The 23,073-nt window shown below is 42.8% G+C and overlaps 1 protein-coding gene across 3 annotated transcripts in view; it reads right to left on the reverse strand.

The window, feature by feature from the left end:
- PGCKA1 (PDCD10 and GCKIII kinases associated 1) overlaps window positions 1-23,073 on the reverse strand; it is a 38,300-nt gene that overhangs the window by 8,487 nt on the left and 6,740 nt on the right. The window contains exons 1-2 of one of the 3 annotated variants that reach the window (XR_015913335.1): window positions 10,790-10,904; window positions 7,564-7,618 (exon numbers count right to left, since the gene is read on the reverse strand). The gene's annotated coding sequence lies outside the window, so the exon portion shown is untranslated. Of the gene's footprint in view, window positions 1-7,563; window positions 7,619-10,789; window positions 10,905-23,073 lie in introns of those variants that run through there. The other 2 variants (XM_010223252.2, XM_088524346.1) reach the window with 2 other exon arrangements.

Here is a 23,073-nt window from a genome sequence, read left to right on the forward strand (position 1 = left end):
CTGCTGTCATCCAAAGTTATCCCCTTCACCTGTGCTTTAAGGACCTTTTCAAGTCTCTGACCGGCCCCCACATCGATTCCCTCAGGTTTCCTCTGAATGCTCCCATGTTCATCCTCACCCTGGAAGCTCTACTGCAGGCAGAAGGTTATTCCCAACTCCTCCATAATGCAGTCGTGTCTTTCCCTGCCTCTCTCTCCTCTTCTCCCTCGCCATGCTGGATCAAGCCCATAGGCTTTAGGTTGTTCGCGGCAGCGGACTGAGTCTTTGGGCCTTTCTGACATTGCACAACTAGGACTGGTTAGACTCTGTGCATGGGCAATGGCCGGTTGTTTCAGCAAGGAGAGAATTTGATGTGTTTTGTATGCTATTCAAAGCCTGAAGTTTGGGGTTGTTTTGGTGTGTAGGGGCTTAGAGGTGGTATTTATGATTACTCCAAAAGTCATTAAAACAATTTAGATTCATGGGACTCATGGTACTTTTATATTTTTTTTTAAAGGGAAAAAATGAGTTTTAACCAGGGCAGATTTTAAAAAATGAATATTCTTATGCCTGAGAACTGTGCCTTGCTTTTTGTTTGAAAATTTATAGGACTACCTCTGTTACGGCTTCATAAATTATTGTTGCTTAGTGCTCTGGCCTATAGTGATACCATTACTACTATGGAAGTAGCTCTGATGTCACAAAACACTTTTACTCCAGTAAGGTGATAAAAAAGCAAAGCTGTGCAGGTGGCACAACAGGGGAGTACAAATCAAGGGATGTTTGCATGGCACTGTTTGTAGCTAGTGTACCCTGACCTTTCCAAGAAATTCCAAGCCAAATGCCTGATTTTAACGTGTTTGTGAGGTGGTGTCTGAAAATGTTCACATGTGTTGTTCATCCAGGAAGTTGTTGATAATAATAATTGACAAAGATGTGCACTTGCTGTCTTCTATGTTCCAGATTCTCAATATCGGTAGTAGACATCGATTATTGTATAACCGAAATAGTGCGAGCTGAGGGTTATGTCCTTGGATAATGCATGACAGCCTCCAAGAGAGAAGGCCGTCTCCTAGGTGGGAGGTATCTGCTGTGCAGGGGCTGTGCCGGCTGGGGAGGAGCATCCTGCCCGCGCGGTGCCCAGCGCCAGCCTGAGCGGGAACCGCTCCGAGCGCCGCGGTGCTCGGGGCACTGCGTGTAGCTGCTTATGTTCCTGTTCATAGAGCTGAGAAAGGTCAGATTTGGCCTGCGTTGGTATTAGAAAGCTGTGTGCTAATTAGCTTATATACATATCAGAAAACTCTGTTAAATATTACTATGGTCCATGCTAGTGCAAATAACCTTAGCTGGAAGAGGAAACATTTGACATCCGAAACTGTTCCCCTTCCTTACAGCTGCTCCCCCTCAAGGCATTTAGTTACACATTTTATCAGGTCCGCATGGTATTTCTGTCCCCTCCTTGACCCTTTCCCCTATTTCATGTGGCTGTTTTGCCCCAAACGAAGTTGCAGTGGCAGCCAGATGTCAGTGCAAGGAAGGCCGAGCCTTGCCAGCATGGCTTAAACACACCTGCATTTGTGATTTGCAGGTGTGTTGGCACAAGGAGAAGGTAATGAAAAGTAGATGCTATCAGTTTTGCAAAAGGCACTTTGTTTTTGGTTGTAACCATTGGTTATTGTCTAAGTTGGTCTTTTACAAAGCGTAATAATATTCCTAGTTATGCTAAGTCCTGTTAGCTCCTCCTCGAAACGTCCTGCTTTGCAGCCCGCTAAGGTCAGCCAGGTCCTCCGCGTACCCTTACTTACCATGTGGCAGCGTCACTCCGCGTGCCAAGTCCCTTGCTGACTGCTGCCCATAGCTCTTGCCCCTTCTCTTCCCAGCTGGCAGCTTTCCTCTCCCTCTGGCACGCCGTTAAAGGAAGGGATGTGTTTCCCAGCCCAGGATCTGCTGGGTCCTGCCTTTATGAGCAGAACAAGCTCTTCCCCGTCCCTGCTGGTGCTGGGTTCTCGGACACCAGCCCATCTCTAGTACTGCCCCTCTTTCCCCTCATCCTTTTACCCTGTTTTCCCTCCCTCCCTCAGGAAATGGGCTCTGGTGTCCAAGGCTGCTTGCGTGAGTTGCTCAAGGGCTGGTTTTGCTGGGTGCTGAGGGTGCTGATAGTTCCAGTAAAGATGGGGCTCTCTAAGTCCCTCAACACCGTGGCAGAGTGCCGTAGTGTGCGCATGGAGAGCTGCTTAGAGGTGATCTGAACACGTCCTTTTTGTTGTTAAACCCATCACAATTGATTTTAAATATTTATTAGAAATTTAAGAGGAAATAATGCATTCCTTCTGCCTGTTCCTCACCACTCAGAGCAGTAGGTCATAGAGCGTTTCCCTACCCCCATTATTTACCATACAAAACGTTTGTTTTATTTTAGTAGATTAAAAGGAAGAGTGGAGCAAAGGGTAAAACTCGCACAATCATTAGCCAGTTTGCACAAGAGAAAAACAAATAGAGTTTGTAGCATAAAAACACTCATTTCCTCCTCAGCCAAGCTTATTCCCTACATCTGTTCTTTCAAAACCTACATCACTGTCTGTTGTTTCAGTTACTGAAGTTCATATTTCCTGTCTTTTAAAACTGTTAATCCGATGTATTATACTGGTTTGTGCTCTAGGGGCTTCTAAAGCCTGGAATTGTATTTAGGACCATATTGTGCAGAATGAAACATCGAAATACACTCGCTTTCCCAAAGGATACACAGTCTAAATGTGTGACAAGGCAAAAAAATGCATGTGGTAAACAGATGGTCATGTACGTGTGAAAGAAGCAATCATCACTTAAACTATTTTTAATTTGACAATTGCGTTAGGCTAGGCCCATGTGGCGATCTGTGCTTGGAGATACAGTTGGAACCTCAAAATATCCCTAGCTGGTCTTTCTGTAATGAAGAGGGATTGCCTCTGAGATTTCACCTCTTTTGGGAGGTTAAGGTACCTCTTTGTGGGCTTATGTGACTTGCCCTTTGCAGAATGGATTCTTGGGTGTCAGCCTCTGGTTTGAAAAAAACTATTATGAATTTTCTCCCATATAATATTTACAATATTTAACATAAACAGTCCTATAGTCACGGACTGAGATGCCCTCTCTTTCCAGCTCAACCATCCTTGTACTGGGCTATAATTCTTCTTCTTTTGCTTGTGCTCCCTGGAATTATTCCTCTCACAGGGGCAGATCTTCAGCACCTACTTCATAATAGGGTCTTGAGGGTGTCACTTTGATAGCTGAGATATGTGAGTTTGAGGCTGAGGGACAAACTGAAGCTGGTCTTTCTGGGAGAACTTCCCAACCTTTTCTCAACCATTCCTACCACCTCTGCTGCAGTTTTGGCTGGGAATTTTACTCAGCTGGTCACCTGGGTGGAAATGAAGTGCACCACATTACAGGATGTGGTAGGGACCTCAGTTTTGGACCAGGGAACTTACAGCTCACTGAGGTATCACCAAGAATCTCAAAGCATTAGAGTGAAAATGAATACTGGAGCAAGAATAGGAAATGTTTTCAAATTTGCCTTTTTCCCCAACTCTGTTTCGGAAGGCTCTGCTGTGTCATGTGCAGTAGATGAGATTGTGTTCAGTGAAATGGAAGCTTGAATAAGGACTGGGGACAAGTTGTCCCTATGGATAACTGCTGGCAGCTAGATGGGACATCACAGAGCATCTGGGCCCGCTGACCCAGCAGCAGAATGTGAGAGCTGCTGTATTAGACACTGGTTTGTGGCTCTGCTCCCTGAGGAGAGTGGAGATTTCTTGTGCTTCTGTACATGATACAGTGAATCTCTTGGAGAGAAACATTGCTCATTTGCACAGTGTTGCAGGCCAGCTCAGACACAGATGGAGGAAGCAGCTAATCATTTTTGTGCCATAACTGTCACCTTAGAAGAGGTGACATGGCAGGTTAGGTTACAAGGAAAGATAGTGGTATAAAAATGTAAAAAGAGCCTAATCAGTGAATAGGTCCACAGAACTGTACATTTTTGTGTCCTAGACCTGTGAAGCGCTTTTTTTTCCCCTCTCTGTTGGTAAAATGATGCCTTTGAAGCACAATTCCTGAAGATCTGGTTTTGGAATTCAAAGAGTCAAAAGTATCGTGCCGAGAACTTGTTTGACTTGATTGCATATGCGTGCTGAAAGGGGAGCATGTGGCAACTGCTGCATGTCATAGATGTTGGAGTCCTTTTTTTTTTTTTTTAATGTTTCTTTTAGAATAAGTAGTAGCTTATGAAGATGTTGCAGTAAAATGAAAAGCATAATTTGAAAGTTCATTTGCATGCATCTTTTAAAAACTATTACTTGTTTCTCGCATGTGCAGAATATTTGAATACTGACAAATACTACTTTGTTCCCTACCTTCTTACATAGTTCCTGTTCAAGAAGACTGCTTCTTGTTTTTGCTAGGAAGATGTGTACTTGGAGTGCCTGTCCGTGTCCCTTCCTGATCCGCTCTGGCCATTTCCCCCTGTCGCACCGGCCAGCGAATCAAGCAGTCTGAGCTGCTGCGTGTTGCTCCAGTGCTGTTCTGTAGTGGGTTTCCTCCCCTTCAGTGGCCACATCTGAGCATCCTGAAGGCCAGAACCCTTTTGCACAGGGTGCGTACATATTCTGTGTGCCTACGTGAGAAATAAGCAGCAATTCTAGGTTTGGCTTCCTATGGTTCTCACTGAAATCAATGGAAACCTTTCAGTTTACTGCTAAAGAAACTTGATGAGTCCTTCCATTCATTAAATTATGACTAGCTTCTACTTCACTGGAAATATTGAGATGTTTGTGTGTATATTATTGTTCCAAGGCTTTTTTCCCCCCTCCTAGCAGCTGAACCATTTCTTTGGTCATGAAAACTACATATAGTTCAAAATTCAATATGTTTTCTCTAGCTGATTCAGAAGACTTATCTTTATCTGAAATGTCATAAATAAAAGGTTTTATGGTAGGTTACTTGCAGATGTTTCTAGTTCTATGTGCAAAATTAGCTGGAGATGTTAGACTTCAAAGCCTATGCCTGGATGAAAGATTTAGTAAAGAAGGAGGACTTAAAAATGTCACAGAACTCAGCAAATTTAGGTCAGAAAGAGTAGACAGAGAGGAACAATCATGCTGCTTGTTCCAACACTGTATTAAAGGCTTTGGTAGAGTGTATGAGTGCTGAGAAAATTCAACAGGTACTGAGAGGTCAAAGACATCTGTTAAAAATCAGTCAAAGATAGGTCAAAGATGCTGTTGTGTCTGGTAAAAGATGTCAGGAACCATAGCTGAATTTGAGAAAGGCAGTTGTTGGGGTCGGGAAGAGTACGAAGGTCTGTCCCGTAGCAGACTTGCTTCTGGCTGTGTCTGCCTGCCTGCATGGGACAGTGCTGAGCAAACTGATGAACAGGAGCATGTAGTGAGGTGCAGCCAGAGACCTCGGCCTCTGCGTGCGAGCGAAACGCGCAGGAGCGCTGAACCCAGGAACTCGGGAGAAAATCAGTGTTTCCTTGGTCACTCAGGTCCCTGGTTTGAATGGGTACCACAGTCCCCAAGAACCTTTAGCAACACAGGGCCAATCTGGTTCTTTTCTAACCGCCATGGTCTGCCTCGTTTTCCTCACCAGGGAGCATCAGTAGAATGCAAGTAAAAGCAGAGTGTGGCTTTCAGAGCACTTATTCCTCCTGGAGCTGAACAAACCACAAACTGCATAGTTTGATTTTCTTTGCAGCACTGACAGGGAAAACAAAGTTTTTGCTTGACTTTCATATGTCAGCACAGCTGCCAGCTAAGCTGCTTTTTGCTGTCTTCTGGTTCAGAAGTCACTTTTCCTTAGACTTCCATTTTCAGAGTTCAGTGCAGCTGAAGACAGTGAGCCTGTTTGAATACTGAAATACTTTCTCAACTTGGATTATTCTTCAAATAAAAATATTGTTATCTTTCTGTCTTTTTTATGGCCTTCTGGAATAATTTCATTTTATTGTGCCAATGCTGTTGTGAATCAGAATTTCTGTTTGGGCCATTAGGAAAACCAAAAAGATCCTGCAGTCGGTGCAAAGGCTGCGTCCTACTGCCCCAGGATGAAGCCTGGGAGAAGCCAGCTCCAGGCAGGCGGGATCCCAGCAGCGTGGTGTGACTGCAGTGTGTAACCGCCACTAGTTCGCAGCATAGCAGCACACTCCGTGCTGCTTGAAACCGAGCCGTCCTTGCATCCCAGAGAGAATCTTTCATTTACTGGCTGCTGTTCCCTCTTGTATAAACTTTGTGACTTCAGCAGCAGAAACCAGTAACAGTTTTCTGGCCTTCTGCAGCAATTCGGGGGCTATAGGTAGCAGAACCTTAAAAAAATACCTTGTTGTCAGACTGACTTTTTACATGATCTAGGATGCACTTTGTGAACAGAGGAAGGGGGAGAAGGGAGAGGAGGTGGGAACTTGACTCACTTCAGAATTTATAAAATTATTGCAATTTTTATTGCAATTATTAGTATTTAAATAGGAAAATAATAATAGCTTTTAATATTAAAATGTTACATGTAAGTGAACTAAATGTATATGTACAAGTTAACTCATAAGTAGCTTTGGCATCCTGGGTTATTGAAAATTCATGTTCTGTTTGCAGACCAGTTTGTGAATAGGCTTACTGGGTTTTTTGTGGGGTTTTTTTTTGCTGTTTGTTTGTTTGTTTTTTGTCACAGGTATGAAGAAACACTGCTGGTATTTAGCAGGCCTTTATCCTTTAAGTGTATCATACCTTTTTACTTAAGGGCTTGGATATCTATGGAGGTTGCCTCAACCACATATTGGAGTTTTTGAGTAGATGCCTGTAGGCAGCATGTAGGATATGTGATCCCAGCTGGGGTCTTCAGCTGGAGCTTTGTGGCCCTCTAGTCTTGAATATTTCAAATGCTTCCGATTTGTTTAGATGATCCAGCAGATTGCTAGTGGCAGATAGTGCGGTGGTGTTCTAACGTTCAGAACATTAGCCTCTTTTAATACAAAGAAAATTGGATAAAGCTGGAAACAATGTGACTCACTCATTCCCTTCTGGATGAAGAAGAAGAAAAAAGACCCAGGCGCTTTCTTAAAATTGTCAGGATATTGGATTTGTCCATCTAATGGAATAACCTGCAGCTTTCCCTTTGCTAAGGGAACTGTTGGAGGTCAGTGTGCTCTTCCTCTTGAACTCAAATCAATTCTCATATTTTTCAACTTTTTCTCCTTCACTAAATTTCTCTTTCTCTTCACCATTGTTTTAGTTTGTCCTTCTCATAACCTTTGCCAGCCTTTCATCATTTTCTCCTCTGATACTTAGAATGAGTCAAACTTGACTTAGAATGAGTCAACTTTGTATCTTGTATTTCTGCTTTATGGTAATTAACTTTTTCTGAACTTTAAAGTGGAAACAGGTAAGCTTTTGTTTGCTAATAAAGAAATATTAGGGGAAAGAAACACAGTTAAGAACCAGTTTTGTCACCCAGCGCTGGCTACCACAAAGCTTCTCTATTCTGCTGTGCTGAAGGAATAATAGTGAAGAGCAAGGAAATCTTAAACCCACGCAAGGAGAATAAAAAAAGGCTTACCAGTCAGTTTGTACTCCATTGATTGCTTGAAAAGTTTGTTTTAAATGTCTTGATCCTGCAATAATAAAACAGCATTTTGTAAATGGTCTCTGCACATGTCCGCAAAGTGGAGGAGGTGAGATGGGGGCTGACTACTGAAAACTGGTTAGAAATGTGAAAACTGTGCCTTTCTAAATTCTTAATTTAGACAATGATCAAGCAGATCACTTGAGTAATATGCTCATCCCTTTGAGCTGAATCGGAATGCTAACCTGCTTAAAGTGAGCATGAGCCTGCCTGCTACCGTGGATTAGGGCTCATGTGAAATGTTTATACGCCAAGCAGCAACAATAAAACTAGAAAATCTTCAAACATCAAAAACCTTTTTCTTCGCTAGGGGCTGGGATATTTATAGAATCAGCTAAAATTTACCCTTATGCTTGTCAGAACTTTCTCCTTCAGATTTTCAGGAACTTGGAAACTTAAGAAATGCCTCTGGCATTTCAATAATATTCCAGGTATCTGGTAAAGCTGTTGTTCTTTCAGATAAGTACGCTCTGGGCTAAACGGAAAGTTCAGGGAAATGTTTTCTGCTGTGAATTTGCAGAGAGAAATTTGAAAGATACTGGTAGAGTTGGAATAAAACAAAGCAGATGCCTTTGCATTATTTAAAGTATTAATATTTTTTGTATTTTTCATAGCAAGTGGAATGTGGGCATATGCCCATGTGGATCTGTGTGTGCGTGCAAAGCTGTAATAAATATTAATCACAAAGTTCATTTTTGTGAAACAGTGTATTTTCCTGTGTATTTTAGAATGTGTACCATGTGCTTTCTTTGATCCCAGCATCTCTCTGCTTCGACAACAATAATTTGTGAAGTTTCAGTGCAGCTTGTGTTACTAGCCTGTATTCCAAATAGTGTTGAATGTGCTGGGGTCATTTTTGAACTTGGATGATGTTTTTTTGGAAAACGGTGAGGTTTTTATGGCCTTGTAATCCCTATCAGCACAAATTGTTTAGGATCTAAACCACAGCACTTTATTTTCAGTATATAGAAATATCTTAGGGGAGCATGTAAAGAGGATGGGGCCAGATTCATTTCAGTAGTGGTGAGCCATAGGACAAAAGGCAGTGGTCACAAACTGAAACACAGGAAGTTTCGTCTGAATTTCAGGAAGAACATCTTTACTGTGGGAGTGACAGAGCCCTGGAACAGGCTGCCCAGGGATGTCATGGAGTCTCCTTCTCTGGAGATCTTCACGACCGCCTGGATGCCACCCTGTGCCACGTGCTCTGGGTGTCCCTGCTGGAGCAGGAGGCTATTGGACCAGATGATCTCCAAATGTCTCTTCCAGCCTTAATGATTCTGTGATTAATGAATTGACCATCAATTGGTAACAGGGCTGGGGATGACAGACAGGGTCACTGCAGTTGCTACTGTTTTTGCTACCCCATTTTTGTTTGCATACCCTGGATTTGCATAGAAACAAATATATGAACCACATTTTTGGTTGAGGTCTTAAACGTTCTCTTAAAATGTCACAGCTAGCTTTCAGGTTTGAAAGTCCCCTTAGCTGCTCAGGTAGTTTCACAGCTTCTGCGAGCCCACAGCATCAGGAAGCCAACAGCACACAGTGCCATAGGTGGAAGCTTTCCCATTAAGAGCCTGAAAGGTGACTTAAAAATAAGTGCATACTGCTGATTTGTAACTCAGAGGCTTGTGATTTGGAATCCAGTTCAGGTGGCCCAGATATATGATGTGACTCAGTGTGAAGGAGAGTCTGGGTGGAAGCCTTTGATTCATCGCATTGCTCTGTTGTCCTACAGCAAGTCGCTTCACTTACCTTGTTCACTGCAGTTTCATATCCTTCCCAGAGCTTAATGTTTGTGCAGCACTTTGGAGATTTATAGCCCTGTTCAATCTTACACTGATGCAAAGAGTTGAGAAAGTATCTGAGCATCTGTTAAAAGTGCCTTTTGTAGGTTAGGTAGAGGAAATAATAAAGCTTGAGAAGAATATTTTATTGTTCATTACTATCCTTATTTTTTTTATGAGTCATCTTGTGTCTCCTTCTACCTTAATTCTATTCTTATTTGATATAGCTGTCATTATTAATTACAATGTAGATTCTTCCATTTAATTTCTGTCCTAATCTCTAATTAATCTTACTTAACAGTGTAATTTTGTCTTCATGTCCTCATCTGTTTTGTGTAAACTGTGGCCTAAACATTTACACATACCATGGTGCTTTTAAATGAAAATAAAATCATGGCCTCCTGCCACATGTTGAAAAGATGCAGATTTTATTTAACCAGTGTAAAAGGTTCCTCCTGTTTTAACTAAGCTCTGTGGTGCATTCTTATCTCTGGAGAGTTGCTTTTGTCTGTCTAAAAAACTGTGGAGTGGCAGGATTTTCTTCCAGTTTAAGGATTTTCTTCCAGTTTATAATTGGGTTTTGTTTGTTTCTTTTCAATCTACTACAAGATATGTTTCCATGTTTTTCTGGAAATGGAAAGAAAAATGCCAAAAAGGAGAGCTGATGGAGGTCATAGCTGTTGGTAGGTGGTAGGCATACCCCCCTTACCTCTTGTCAAGAGGTAGATGATTTCACTGTGAACTTCTGCCTTCCCCCTGACAATAACAAGGTATCTGACTGTCTTTTGACCCCAAAGAGGTGTTTTTTGTTTGTTTTAGTAGGAAAAGCCATGGGTTAGTGAAGCTGCAAATAGTCTACATACCATGTTAAAATAAATGCTGAAATTTCACTGTCAAATATTTGAGGCTTAAGAAAAGAATACCTGAAGAAGCTGACTTTCTAGTGAACCAGTAGTTAATTTTCTCTGTGTCAACCAGGATGAGGCATAAACCATTTCTATGTTTGTATTTAAAAACTTGAGTTAAAAATATCCCCTTTTCATGGCCTTTGGCGCTTTCTCCTCTTTTACTTGGTGGTAGTGTGGAATGTGGCTGTTATTCCTGCAAATTACACTCACAACTAATTCATAGCTAAATATTCTTTTTTAGGTCATCTTTGCTTAGCAACATCCCTTTTGAGATGTCCTTGGAAACTTTGTGTGATGGAGAAAACAATGTTTGTAAATCAAGGAGTGTTGCCACATCCTGTTCACTTACGTTGTTTAATACTTTTTATGTCACTTTGAGAAAGCCAGCATACTAAGTTGCTCCAGTTTGCTGCAAGATGTAGCTACAGATGAAGAGAGATGTGATCTTTGGAGTGTGCTTACCATGTCAGTGTAGGTTGTTTATGCAGGGCAGTAGTATCTGCATGGTTGTCACGGATGCAAGAAGCAAGTAGCTTTCACATTCCAAAATAACCTGGAATTAAAGGAAAAAAAGAAAAAAAAAGTCTCTTAGTTACTGGGAACTAAGTACACTTAGTTCTCTTAGTGCTACAGTTCTCTGTAGCTTCTGTGCAGCAGAAGCTCCAATTTGCATTTTTCCTTTCATTTAGTTGCTGGGAAATAAGCTCTCTCACAGCCATACGCTCAAAATCTAAATGTGGTGTCATAAGCCTGTGTTACCATAAACCCTGCGTGATCTTTGTGCTGCACAGAATTAACCTTTCAAACACCATGGACAGTTATTTCTATATTTACCTTCTTGTTCTACTTCGGATCCCTTCATTTTAAATGGATCTGTGTCCATTCTCTGACCGAGTGGTGCATGTGGAGTGGTTCTGTCAATGTCCACGCTGGGAAATACGTTGTTTGCACTTCTGGCCATGTGTTTCACTCTAAATGTTCACACAGGGGTGTGTTAGGGTGCTCTTTGTGCAAGGCAGGCTGAGATGGACTTTATGAGAGGGTCACTATAGAACATAGGCCTGTTGTGGGTTGATGATAGGTCATCAGATGAAGGTCAGTTTTAGGATTGACCTTCCTAGGAGCAGAATTCAGACCTTTAAGATTCTGTTGCAAGGTCATAAATTGAGAAGCTTTATGAAATCAAAGCTTATTTTGAAAATCTTAAATTGCTTCTATCAATGCTTGGAATCCAGAAATTATTTTTCAGTTGTAAAACTGTATCCTTCTCCCTTGTGTTCTATGTTAAGATGGAAAAATAAAAATGTAGGTCTAAAGCTAGCTTACCTTGCTAAGGAGGAGAATAAACAAATAGTAAGTTTAAAATTTTTTTTGAGGTTATTTATTAATCTTTCTTGAATTTTAAGAGGCTTTTCCACACATTGTTTATGTTTATTAGTGCACTAGATCTTGAATTATGCCATTATGCTCCTTGTAAATATAAACCTTGCCACTAATAGTATTAAATAGGTAAGTGTGTAACCGAGGCACCATTCATTAATTAGCATTTGAATCAACAGTGTTCAGCAGCTCTTCTGGATCTCCCTGGTTTGTGATGAGCCTGAGCAGCAACCAAGGATGTGCAGGTGATCTGCTGAGTGGACAAGCCAGGCTGGCAGGAGGAGGGAGCTCCAGCTGGCAGTGCTCATCAGGAAGAGCCCCGTGATCCTGCTGCTTTCTGGGCTGCATTGGCTGAGCTTCCAGCTGCCACGTATGTGCGCCGAGGTTTGCTTGCCTTGCTGAAAGCTGAAAGTGCCAGAAACTGCTGGTGTAGTTGTCTGTAACTACACCAAATAGAGACAAGGGATTTCTGAAAAATTATTAGCATCTTCCAACTAGCCAAGGCAGCTTATGATAATGCTCTCTGCTTAGCTGCTCTTGCAGCATGTTATCATGTGCCCATATGTGCCTAGATGCAGGTTATTTTTGCTATCTGTTAGGAAGGCCACTTCTAAAGCTTAGGTTATTGGCGCTAAGAGAGATTTTTATGTTCTGTTTGTTCTGCCAGTCTCACAGACTGTGCGGGCTACTTTCTATTTCTTTCTGGCACATAGTAATCATGAACCATGTTAGATAGTGCTATCCTTGTGGCTAGCCAAGGTTTTGCTGCCTGCAAGATGAATCACAACAAAATAAATTTATTTTCTGTTTTATGAAGTGCTATGTAGAATCGAAGAAATACTGAATAGGAAGGGACGCCTTGAGTTATCTGGCTCAGCCTTTCACATAGTAGAAGTCAACCCAGGTCTACAGCACGTTACACAACGTGAACACCCAGGTCTCAGCTCATGAATGTGTAGGAAACTTTGATCTGTATTGGCAGTGTCTGCGACAACAGCATAAGGCAGGGCAGGAGGTGCAGTGTTAATTTACTTGTCTATGTTTGCCCAGTCCTTTATGGATAAAGATAGCCCAGAAATGTGGGGTCAAAGTTTTGCATCTTAAGTTTTCCATGTCTGTAAAAATTTCCTATTCTTTGAGTGGGTGTTAAAGGTTTCTGTTTGCTGACCTTCAGATTTCAGGCCAAAATACTAGCAGTGTGTGCCTTGTTTGAAGAACAAGGAAGAAGAGAAGCAGATGAAATCCGTGCTCTCTTGCTGTATGTTGCTATTTGCATATATTGCCATTTGATCTGGCAATACAGAGACATTTATATTCCCTCTAGAAGAAGAAATTTGAGGCAATTTCTTGAGGGGCACGCAGTTAGCAGGAGAACTGTCAGCTGTAGTAAACTATGCTGCTTCTCAGGTACCATTTATTTCTCATCTTCTCACCGGCTAGATAAGAAATGACTAGGTAAGAAGTGCCTTGGGAGCAGGACTTCTTGAGCTTCATCCTGGGAGTCGCTTGGGCACAAAGGTGTTCAGATACCCAGTTTCTGTAAGTGTTATTCAGAGGGAATTGAGAAAGCAGGGCAGCTTGCCAGGCAGCAGTCTGTGTCTGGAGCACCTTCATTTTCTTTCCTCGTGCATGCTGAGGACGTGTAGCCTTTTGTATCATCCAAATCTGAGAAATCAGCCTACCCAGATGCTTAAAAATCAATTAGAAGCAGAGACCAAAAACAACTCCTGGTTCCTGCAGCTGTCAATACCCATAAATCAGCTCTGTTTTTCCTTTTGAAGCAGGACAAGAGAATGGATTTAATTAATGGGTTTGACTTGCTTTGGAAACATGCCGCAGAGCAATGGTCCTCCCCACACCTTTCGCAGATGCTGTAAACACACAAATGTTATTGTGTATTTACCCGTGAAAGCCTGCCAGCATGGCTGTGCTAGATACAGTTGGGTGCCTCAAGCAGGTGGCAAGCCAGTGATTGCAACAAATCCTTGTTCTCCAGGCACTCGGATCGTAGCCACGAGGCAGCAGCCGGTTCGAAGGCATTGGGTGGCTGGTGTCACTTCCCTGGTTCCACCTGAGTTCTGCTCAACAAGGGCATTAATAGGATACGGTGGGGGAAAACAAAAAGGATGTTTTTCATCCTAGTGGAATTTAATTATGTGTGGAATTCCCAAATACATGTAAAAAAAATAGGTAGGATTATCCTGTCTCTCCATTTAAAAGAAAAGAGAAGCCTATTCTTCTAAAAACTGTGCCTACAGCAGGATATTTATGGCTTTATTTTTTTCTTGTATTCTTAATTCTGTCTTATTATATGTAGAGAGGCTCTGAAGCTGCCCAGCTGGATCAGACTCAATTTCAGACCTGTGGTCAGCTCCAGATACCTTAGCAGAAGTTGCACAAACTCCCCTCAGGTAGTTGATATTATGCAACTTCAATCTGACTAAATGTTCCCTGGCGTATATATTATATAACAAGATGACTATACCTTCCCTACAGTCTGTATTAGAGCGTATGTTTCATTATAACTTTGGAAAATGTATACTAAGAATAGGTGGTTATGCTAGAAGAACCAGTAATTCAGAGCATTATACTGACTTCTCTATGTGGACTGGTATTTTTTTCTTTTGTTTTTTTTTTGTTAATGTGGCTTAGTCTTCAGGAAAAGAGTCATGGAAGACAGTGATGCTTTATTCAAATACTGAAAAAGCAGCTATAATGGCAGACTGCCATTATATTAATGGCAGACTGTCTTATATTAAAATCTGAATTTTGTTTTCTCAGAGAGACTTTTGTGGGCAGGACCTGAGCTGGGGCTTTGGGAGAATGAGGTGTCTAAGTTTCAGAACAGTATTACTGGACTTGTGAGTGTATTTTTTAACTATATTTGTGGGAATTAAGATTCAAAGTGAGTTCTAAAAGTGCAAGTCACTGCACGTTTTAATCTGGTAAAAGTCTTAGTCCTCTCTTCCTTGCCGTGAGACACTCATAGCTTGAAAAGCTCCATGGTCCTTGTTTGTTAAACTCCTGTGCCAAAACAAGAGCACGTATTACAAGAAATGTTTGCAAAGAATGCCAGACCCCAGGCGACTGGTGTGCTATGTCTCTGCATTTGTTATGAGAGAGCATTTTTTCATTAAACTGAAGAACAAATATTTTAGCTTTCTCATCTGTATGTAACTGCTTTAAATCAAATATTTTACTCATTCTTTAAGTTATTACAAAAATTGTTATTAAAGCTGTACCAGGAGGCACTTCATCACATGAAGAATCCTCAAGTTCCACAGGAACTTAAGGAAAAATGTTTTAACAGTGAGGGTGACAGAGCACTGGAACAGGCTGCCCAGAGAGCTGGTGGAGTCTCCTTCTCTGGAGATCTTCAAAACCCGCTTGGACGCAGTCCTGTGCCACGTGCTCTAGGTGACCCTGCGTGTGCAGGGGGGTTGGACTAGATGATCTCTAGAGGTCCCTTCCAACCTTAAGTATTCTGTGATTCTGTGATCAGCCTGATGTTGGGAGTGCGGTTCCCTGTGAGGGCTCAGGCTCCGGTGTCTCACACAGGACAACTGCAGAGGCCTCGTTCCCAGCTGCTACTCCCGCCTCATCACCGGGCAAGGCCGTTTTCGGGGTAGCACAGGTAGAGAGGGCTGCATCTCTCCTGCTCCTTTGTCACTGCAGTTCATGGTGCACATTAGCATGAGCTGAGCTGTGACTCAGTGCTGTCTGCTCTGCTCTGTCTCCTCCAAGTTGCTCTCCAAGGGCCAGAGGAAGAAACTTCTGTGGCCTTTAAGTTTGGTACAAGCAGGACCGTGAATCTTTTGGACTTGGGTCTCAGACTTGGCTGTGTGTTGGTTTGCCGCTTTATTGCTGTGGAGCGTGAGGAGTCACAGGCGAGTTGTTTGCTGCCTTATCGCAGTTGAGCCCAGCTTTCCGCGTCTCGCCCATCCCTGCCTTGCGTCAGGAGCCTCGTGGGGAGGCGGTTGGGAAAGGCTCGGAGCCCTGTGTGCTCCAGAGCCAAACACCAGGCCTCGCTTCCCGCTTGTGCTTTCCTGGGGTTATGTGGCAGGTGAAATACGTGTGCGCAGAGCCAAGGACATGCAAGTCTGAGGACATGATTTTTCCTTCGTGTTGGGCTGGAGAGGTGGCTCGCTGCAGGGCCTCTGCTCCGTGGTTTTGGATGACCTTGTTCACGTTTACCTAGGAGCTTGTGCTCTCTCTGTTCTTATAACAAATCATGGAACTATTTGGGATATGTGGGGTTAGAGGGTGGGAGGAGATGTGTGCACTGTGCATCTTTTCTTTCCACAGACACCTTCATTACAACTACCTGATACAGATGTGTCCAACGCTTCCTCGTTTGCCAGCTTTCACCTACACTTGTAGCTACCTTGCTTGAGACCTGGCTCGCTTCCTAAGTAGTATTCCCAGATACTCAAGTACCTCCCAGTCGCTGTCAGTTTTTCCATCAGTGATGGCAAAGCAGCATGTAATTTAGATATGGGAATTACACAGGTTTCTGAAGAGTGCAATGCACCATCATAAGCTAGTCCATGGGCAGAGAGCCATGGGGAGCCTCCTGCAGAACGTGGTTTCCCTCCATGCCCAGTTCTGAGGGTGTGGAAATGGATGGTAGTAAATCCTGTGTCATGAGTAGAGTGAGAAGATTGCAGGCTGATTCCATAAGTAGAAAAATCCCTTAAGAAAATACATTAGGTCTCTAATCCTTTCAGTCAGAAGATTAGCGATTCAGTCAAAAATCAACTTACAGAAATGGCTTTAAAAGTAAGGCTTTTGTGATACAAGGGAGACATACATGATGCTGAAGGCTTTGAAAATTGGATAACTTTGGGAAATGGTATTTCCTGTGGTTGTGGTTGCAAAATGTTCTGAGTTATAATTAGTCAAACATGACTCTTTTAGTGAAATACTTGAAATAGATTTGTGGTGGAAAGCATCCTGGTGTGCTCAGTGTTCATTCATGTATTTGGGTAACACGTGCAGCCTTTGAGGCCCCAGCTTCAGTCTGGGGTATGTTCATTATAGTTCCTAATAGTGTGTCAATTCCAGTGACCCAGGGAAGGATGAGGAGGAACAGGAGTGCTTCAGCTCGCGCTTTGCCTCTTCAGTGCTATCCAACACACAGCTGGAAGCAGGATTTTCTCCTTGCTTTTGTTGTGTGTGCATCTGCCCTTTGTTGCTGTGGTTAGTTTGTGGATTTTGTGTTTGTGCATATATATATATATGTATGTATATATATATATACACACACACACACACACAAAGCTTATGTACAGATGTGTGTAAATATGTATCATCAGTATCATACCTTCTTTAATACTTTAATATTACATCTATGTATTTAAGTGCTTATTCCACCATTAAAATAGAAAAGCGAGTCTCAAAGGCTGCTTCCTCCTGTTGCTCCTGCATAATCCTTTTGAAAATGAGATTTCATTCGGAGCTTTTTTCTTCTTTCTTAAAACGTGTGGTGCTGAGTGGAGCAGACAGCAGGGCCCGTGTCGCGTTCGCTCGCGTTGCTCCGGCTGCGAGTGGGAGAGGTAACACGGTTCCCAAAGGCTGGGAAGCCCCCTGCCACGGGGTCGGCTCCTCTCCCCCTTTTTCCTTTTGCTCCCTGTGTATTTCTGAATTAAACAAGACCAGGTTGGGGCAGGGTAGCTTTTCTGGATGAAAAAGCAAGGCGTTTTTGATAAAACTTAACACACATATAAGGGTTAACAGGCACATCAAGCCTCACTGTGGTGAGTGTCTCTGGGCCCCTGCAGTTGCCAGCACCAGAGCGAGCAGAGTTTGTGCTCCTCGGTGAGTCCCCTCGGCAAGGCAGCCACAGAGAGATGAGAACACTTCCCTAAAGTGGTCGCTACAGCCCTTTCCAAGTGAGCAGTAAAGGTGTTTCGCAGACAAACTGCTGCAATTCAGTTAGACTGACCTGATTTCCATTCCTTTTCCCCTTGCTTCAGTTTTCCACTCTGCTACAATTCGAACTTCTTAAGATCCTGTCCTACCTGGATGGGACTCGGGTTGCAGCACCACGAACTAACATGGTTTAAAAACTGAAGGTTGTCTGTCTTGTGTGTGTTTGGTGGTGCTAAGAAAACTGAAAAAAGACATTTTTGGTGTGGGCAGATTAATCTTTTCCATAGAAAAAGAAAAGCTGCTGTAGGCACAAGTGAATGCCACTGAGTATGATTTATGCAATTTATACTTTATTTTTTTTTTAATTAGAGAAATGGAGGCCATAGACCCACTCCTCTATATTTATGTAATTATCTGCATGCTGACTGCTCACAGTGACATATTAAACAGTACAAAAGTCCCCCTGAACACCTATCAACTCAGTCGTGTGTATCACATCCCACAGCACAACTGGTGTTATGCGTTTAACGCAGTTTTATTTAGAAACAGAAATTCTTATAACTGGGCACTTCTTCAGCAGCATCTGTTTTCTTTATTTAACTTAATTAAAAGCTATTTGGAAATGCATTGACGACATCAACATTTGGATAAAATTAGGGAGTGATGGTTCTGGCTTCCAAGCCTTTGAAATAAATGAAAGTTCTTGTTGGAGCACTAAATCACTTTTCCCTAATTTAAAGTTGTTAATCCCATGAGCCTGGAGCATCCCAAGCATCTATGGCCTTGCTTGTCCACAGAAATAGCACTGTTCTGAAGCAAGAGTAAACTAATCAACATAAACCAATTTTAAATCAGCGCATTGTTCCTGTATAAAATTGCTGCCATTTAACTGTGTTAGTTCAACACCACACTTGAATGCAAGTTGTGGATGTAGTTTGAAATGGTCCCTCCATGAGCAGCTCTGAGCAATGGTTTTGCAACTAAAGCAGCGCGACTGCAGCCCTCGATGAAGGCTGGATTCCCGCATCCTCTCTGCCGAGGCCACGCGGTGCCTTGGCGTGACGCTGGCTGCCCGGCCTTTTGCCAGGGGTTGTAGTCACCTGCCATTTTCGTAGGCAATGGGATGGTTTGAGTGGTGAGAGACTTCCTCCCTGTTTGCTGTCTGTGACTACATGAGCTGTAAGGAGGGCCTCAAATTTAGTTATTCATTTTCCTATTGTAGGCTCAACTTAACCAAACTCGTGTGATTTATATTGCTGTGTATTGCTGTGATTTTAAGTGGACAATGCAATGACTGTTGTAAATCAATATTCCTTTTGACTTTACAGTAACAAGTGCTGTGTATCATGTCTTGTAGGAGTTTTACTTAAATTTGGAGTTTGCAGAGGACAGTTAGATCTCTGGCACAGAATTCCTTTTCTTGCATTGTACCGCAATTGTTGAAATTAAGGAATTCTCACGAGGATGAAAATTGCTGCCTTTAGTTAGCCTTTCGTTCCTGTGATTTGGTTCTTACAATGAGTGGAGAGCTAATTAATAGTTAGCTTTGACAAGCTTTGACAAGAACCAAATTTTTAATGATAAAGTCAAACAGTAAAGATTAAAATCTTAGGTTTCTGTTACACATCACAAAACCAATACAGTGGTTTTTTTGCTTTTTTTTTTCTTTCACAGTTTATATTTAATTTGGGCTCTAAATGTTATCTAAAAGATGTTTTTGTTCTTTACAAAAGGGAATGCTTTTTGCACTGTTACCTGGCCTGTTATCTCTTGAGATGTTTGGATCAAAGCTACATTTTCTCTGTAGCAGAACTTTCTTTCACCCACAGTGACATATGACTGACTTGAGGTGTACTTGGCTGTCACAACTAAATTTCTGTAATGCTGGACTGCTGCCAAGTGGTAGGCCATGACCTCACCAATTTCCTTGGGCTGTGCTTGATGTATTAAAAAGAATAAAAGTAAATATTTATTTGAAGGACAGTAATGGAGGAAAGTACCACGAAAAAGCCCAGCCTGTTTGACGTAGGGTTTACTCTGAACTCATAAGATGGGAAGAACCTGTGAACTAGAGGCCTCAAACTTAGGCCATCGTAGGACGGCTGGAGCAGGCACAGCCCAGAGAAGCCTCCTGGTGCCCAGAGCCAGCTCTGGGGCTTTGCCTGAGACGGGAGGGCTACAGAGGAAGCATGGCCCCTATTCCCACCTACTTTTAACACAAAAAGCCTACTTGGTCAGATAGTAGTTAGTAGTCAGCAACAAGGAGTCCACAAAACAAGAGCCCTGTTTAATCTGTGGTGCTTCCTCTGTTGAGACATTGTCTTAAAACCACAGCCTTGCTGCAGACTGTAGTAAGAGGAGTGAAAATTCCTTATTATTGCCTCTGGAAAGGAAGAATGCTACTGTGTAATGTTTTCCAACTAAAACACAGCTTGTGTAGTTCAAACTATTTTGAAAGAGAAATATATATATATTTCTATTTGTTGTGTTTTCAGGTAGCAGAAAGTTTTATAGATGTTAAAGTTTAGCAATATGAAAGAAGGAAACTTGTGAATTCAGGCTCAGGGAATAGATATCTCCATAGTCAAAGTCTAAGAAGGAGGAAACTGATGAAAGTATTAATACTAGGGCAGTTAATTCTGTGGAGTAGGAAGATTGAGTGGAGAAGATGGCTTTGAGATGAAGAGGACCAACTAATCTGCTTGTGGCCCTTCTTATGACCTTGTGGACCTGCGCTCCCTGTGCCCGCAGCGAGCGGCTTTGTGGAGCGCTCGGCCTTGCGGGGAGCAGTGCACGTCTTGGTGCAGGGGCCAGCACGGGTCGAGCCTTCTGCTCCCAGGGAGCAACCAGCAAAACCTCTGCCTAGCTGCTTGGGTACCACCGAGCTTATTATGCCTAAGCTCTATTGCCATGAAACGTGTGTAGCTGTCTAAAGTCCTGTTACTGCAGTGTGCCCGTGGCATATACACTGCTGGCGAGGGTAATGTACAGTTCACAGATTTGGTGTTCCCTTGACCTTGCAGAGCCCTCCCTTTGGGTGAGCTCTGAGACATTTAAATGCGGTGCTGCCACAAGGCAGCATGTGGCGGTGGCAGCTCTTCTTGCCTAGTGACCACCTGATGTCACCGAGTGCTGGGGATTTGGGACACCTGTGATGAAGCCCCTCCAAAATTCAAAGGCACCCAGAGCTTTTACTTCTTGGGATAATGGTTGTTATTAGTAGGCCAAATGGGCCTGGATTATTATTATTATTTTTTTTTATCCCTAAAGTAAGTGTCTGGATCCCCTCGATTCTGGAACTACTCTAGTCTTAAAGTGTTTAAATAGGTTATGCCTTATTGGGTGCCTGTGACAGCAAGAACAATGGGACCTTTATCTCATCTGGTGCCTGCAGATGCTGCCGTAAGACAAACAAGGAAATATTGTAAAAAAAGCTGAAGCCAACTGTCTTGTTCCTGATAAGCTTCGCTGTAAAGGACCTACAGCCCCTTTCCAGGGGAAATCCTCTACGCCAATCAGTGCTGAACTTCCTCTGTTCCTGCTGAAGGGGAGGGGGAAAAAGCCCAGAAGTATAACGGGAGCAGGGTGATTTCACACCACGCAGGGCAAACATGTCACACTTGTTCCGGATGTTTCACCTGAAGGCTTCCAAAAGGTCATTCATGGAAAGCTTTATTGCTAGCAGCAGCAATCCTTGCTTCCATGAAGACATTTCACTCCTCCTGGAAAGTAAAAGAACCACGTGGAAGAAGAAAAAGGGATAACTCCTGACTGTTTCAGGCTTATCTGAAGCATAAAAAAAAAAAAGGGAGAAAAATCCATCATCTAACTGACATCTTTCTTGTGAAAGCAGGGTTATTTCCTGTACCATAAGGGGCTATTTTAGATATCTTTGGACATTGTGTTCCTTACCAGCAGGCCATGCAGGTAAGGAAAACCAAACCAACAGGGATCAAGTCGAAATTCCACAGCGTAACAGTACAGTCCTGCACACACTGAGGAGCCGAAGGCCAAGCCTAGAAAAGAGGTGGCTCAATCCTTGGGCTAGGAATTTTGTGCCAGTGCCTAGGTGAGCTGTTGAGGTCTGTTGAGCTCATTGCCACACAGCGAGTTCTATGGGCAGAGCCATATTGCGGTGGGAATGCCAGATGAGGTGGGACTGAACAGGCCAGGAAAGAAGCCGTTTTGTTAAACAAAGAAATCTCAGTCTATGGTTAACTTTCCTTCATGTCAAGGGTGGAACACGTAGGTCTGGGCTGTTTCATGGCATGATAGGGAACAATGCGGGCCCTGTCGCGGAGCATTCCACGAGTGGATTAGCTGTGCTAAGTGTGCTTTAGAGCAGTTCAGGCAGGTTTGCTTTAGCCTAACAAATACTCTTTTAATGCAGTTGTTAGAAAAAGTGCAAACCGCAGACTTTCAAATGAGCCTTGATAACTTAACAGATTTTGGGGGAAAACAGGCAACTTTAGCTTCTTGAAAGGCAAATAGAGCCTACAGGAAAAAGACTTACGTAGGTTTTATTGTTTCAAAAGAAGTTTAGGTAGCAAAAACAAATCACGTTTTGCACAGCCAATGGACTGAAAAATCTACTGGGAAGATTGCAAGTTACAACTGGCTGTTCAAACTGGAATGTAAACAGCAAGAAAAGATATGGAAACCTGTTTATAAATACCTTGATTTTGTAAGAGTTACATCCTTGGTTTGTTACTGCTAGCCTAAGGCAAAACCTACGCAGAGGAGTAGATATGACCCACAACACGTGTGCTGTAAATTCGGCCAAAAGATAATAAGCCAAAAGATAATCTTTCTTGGCAAGACTGAGGGAGAGGGTGGCACAAGTTAACAGCTCAGCCTCTGCCCGGACTCGTGGCCACCAGCAGCTCTGAGGAGCAGGAGGCTGCGCGCAGGCTGCACGCAGGCCACAGGCCTCGGTCTCGGGCACGCGTAGAGAACGGATGCAAAACCACAAATGTGAGCTCTGCCTGGTGCAAATGAGTACATGGGTTCTACAGAAAAAGATTATTTCCTCAGTGGAAGGTTTCGGGTATGGAGTTAGCTTGCTTAGTGAGCAACATGGTAATGCTGTTGTTTGTTTCAAACCCTGCTTGTCCACAGTTCAGACAAATGCCAGCACTGTGTGTGGGAGCACCAAATGTTGGCGGTCCAGCACTTCAGTGGATGGTCAGGCTGCGGCACTCCTGGCTCCAAATGTTATTTCTGAGATTGTTTTGCAGCCTTCCTACACCTATTCAGCTTGAGGTAGTTTGAGAGTGATCTCTTATATGAATAAAAAGTAGAATAATCCTTCTAAAACAGTGTAAGATATATAAATCAGTATCTTTAATGGGGTATATCCATATCAATGGATCAATTTCAGTCTGAAATGCATTATTTGTGTCTGTTTTTTCCTATTTCCCTTTCCCCTTTCTCTCTTTTCCCCTCATTTTTTCCCTCATTGCTCAAGATCATTTTACAGGAAGAATGGTCAGTAG

Source organism: Tinamus guttatus, unplaced genomic scaffold (assembly GCF_059628265.1).
Source record: "Tinamus guttatus ecotype Peru unplaced genomic scaffold, ASM5962826v1 Tinamus_guttatus_pri_ptg000210l, whole genome shotgun sequence".
NCBI classification, from domain to species: domain Eukaryota; kingdom Metazoa; phylum Chordata; class Aves; order Tinamiformes; family Tinamidae; genus Tinamus; species Tinamus guttatus.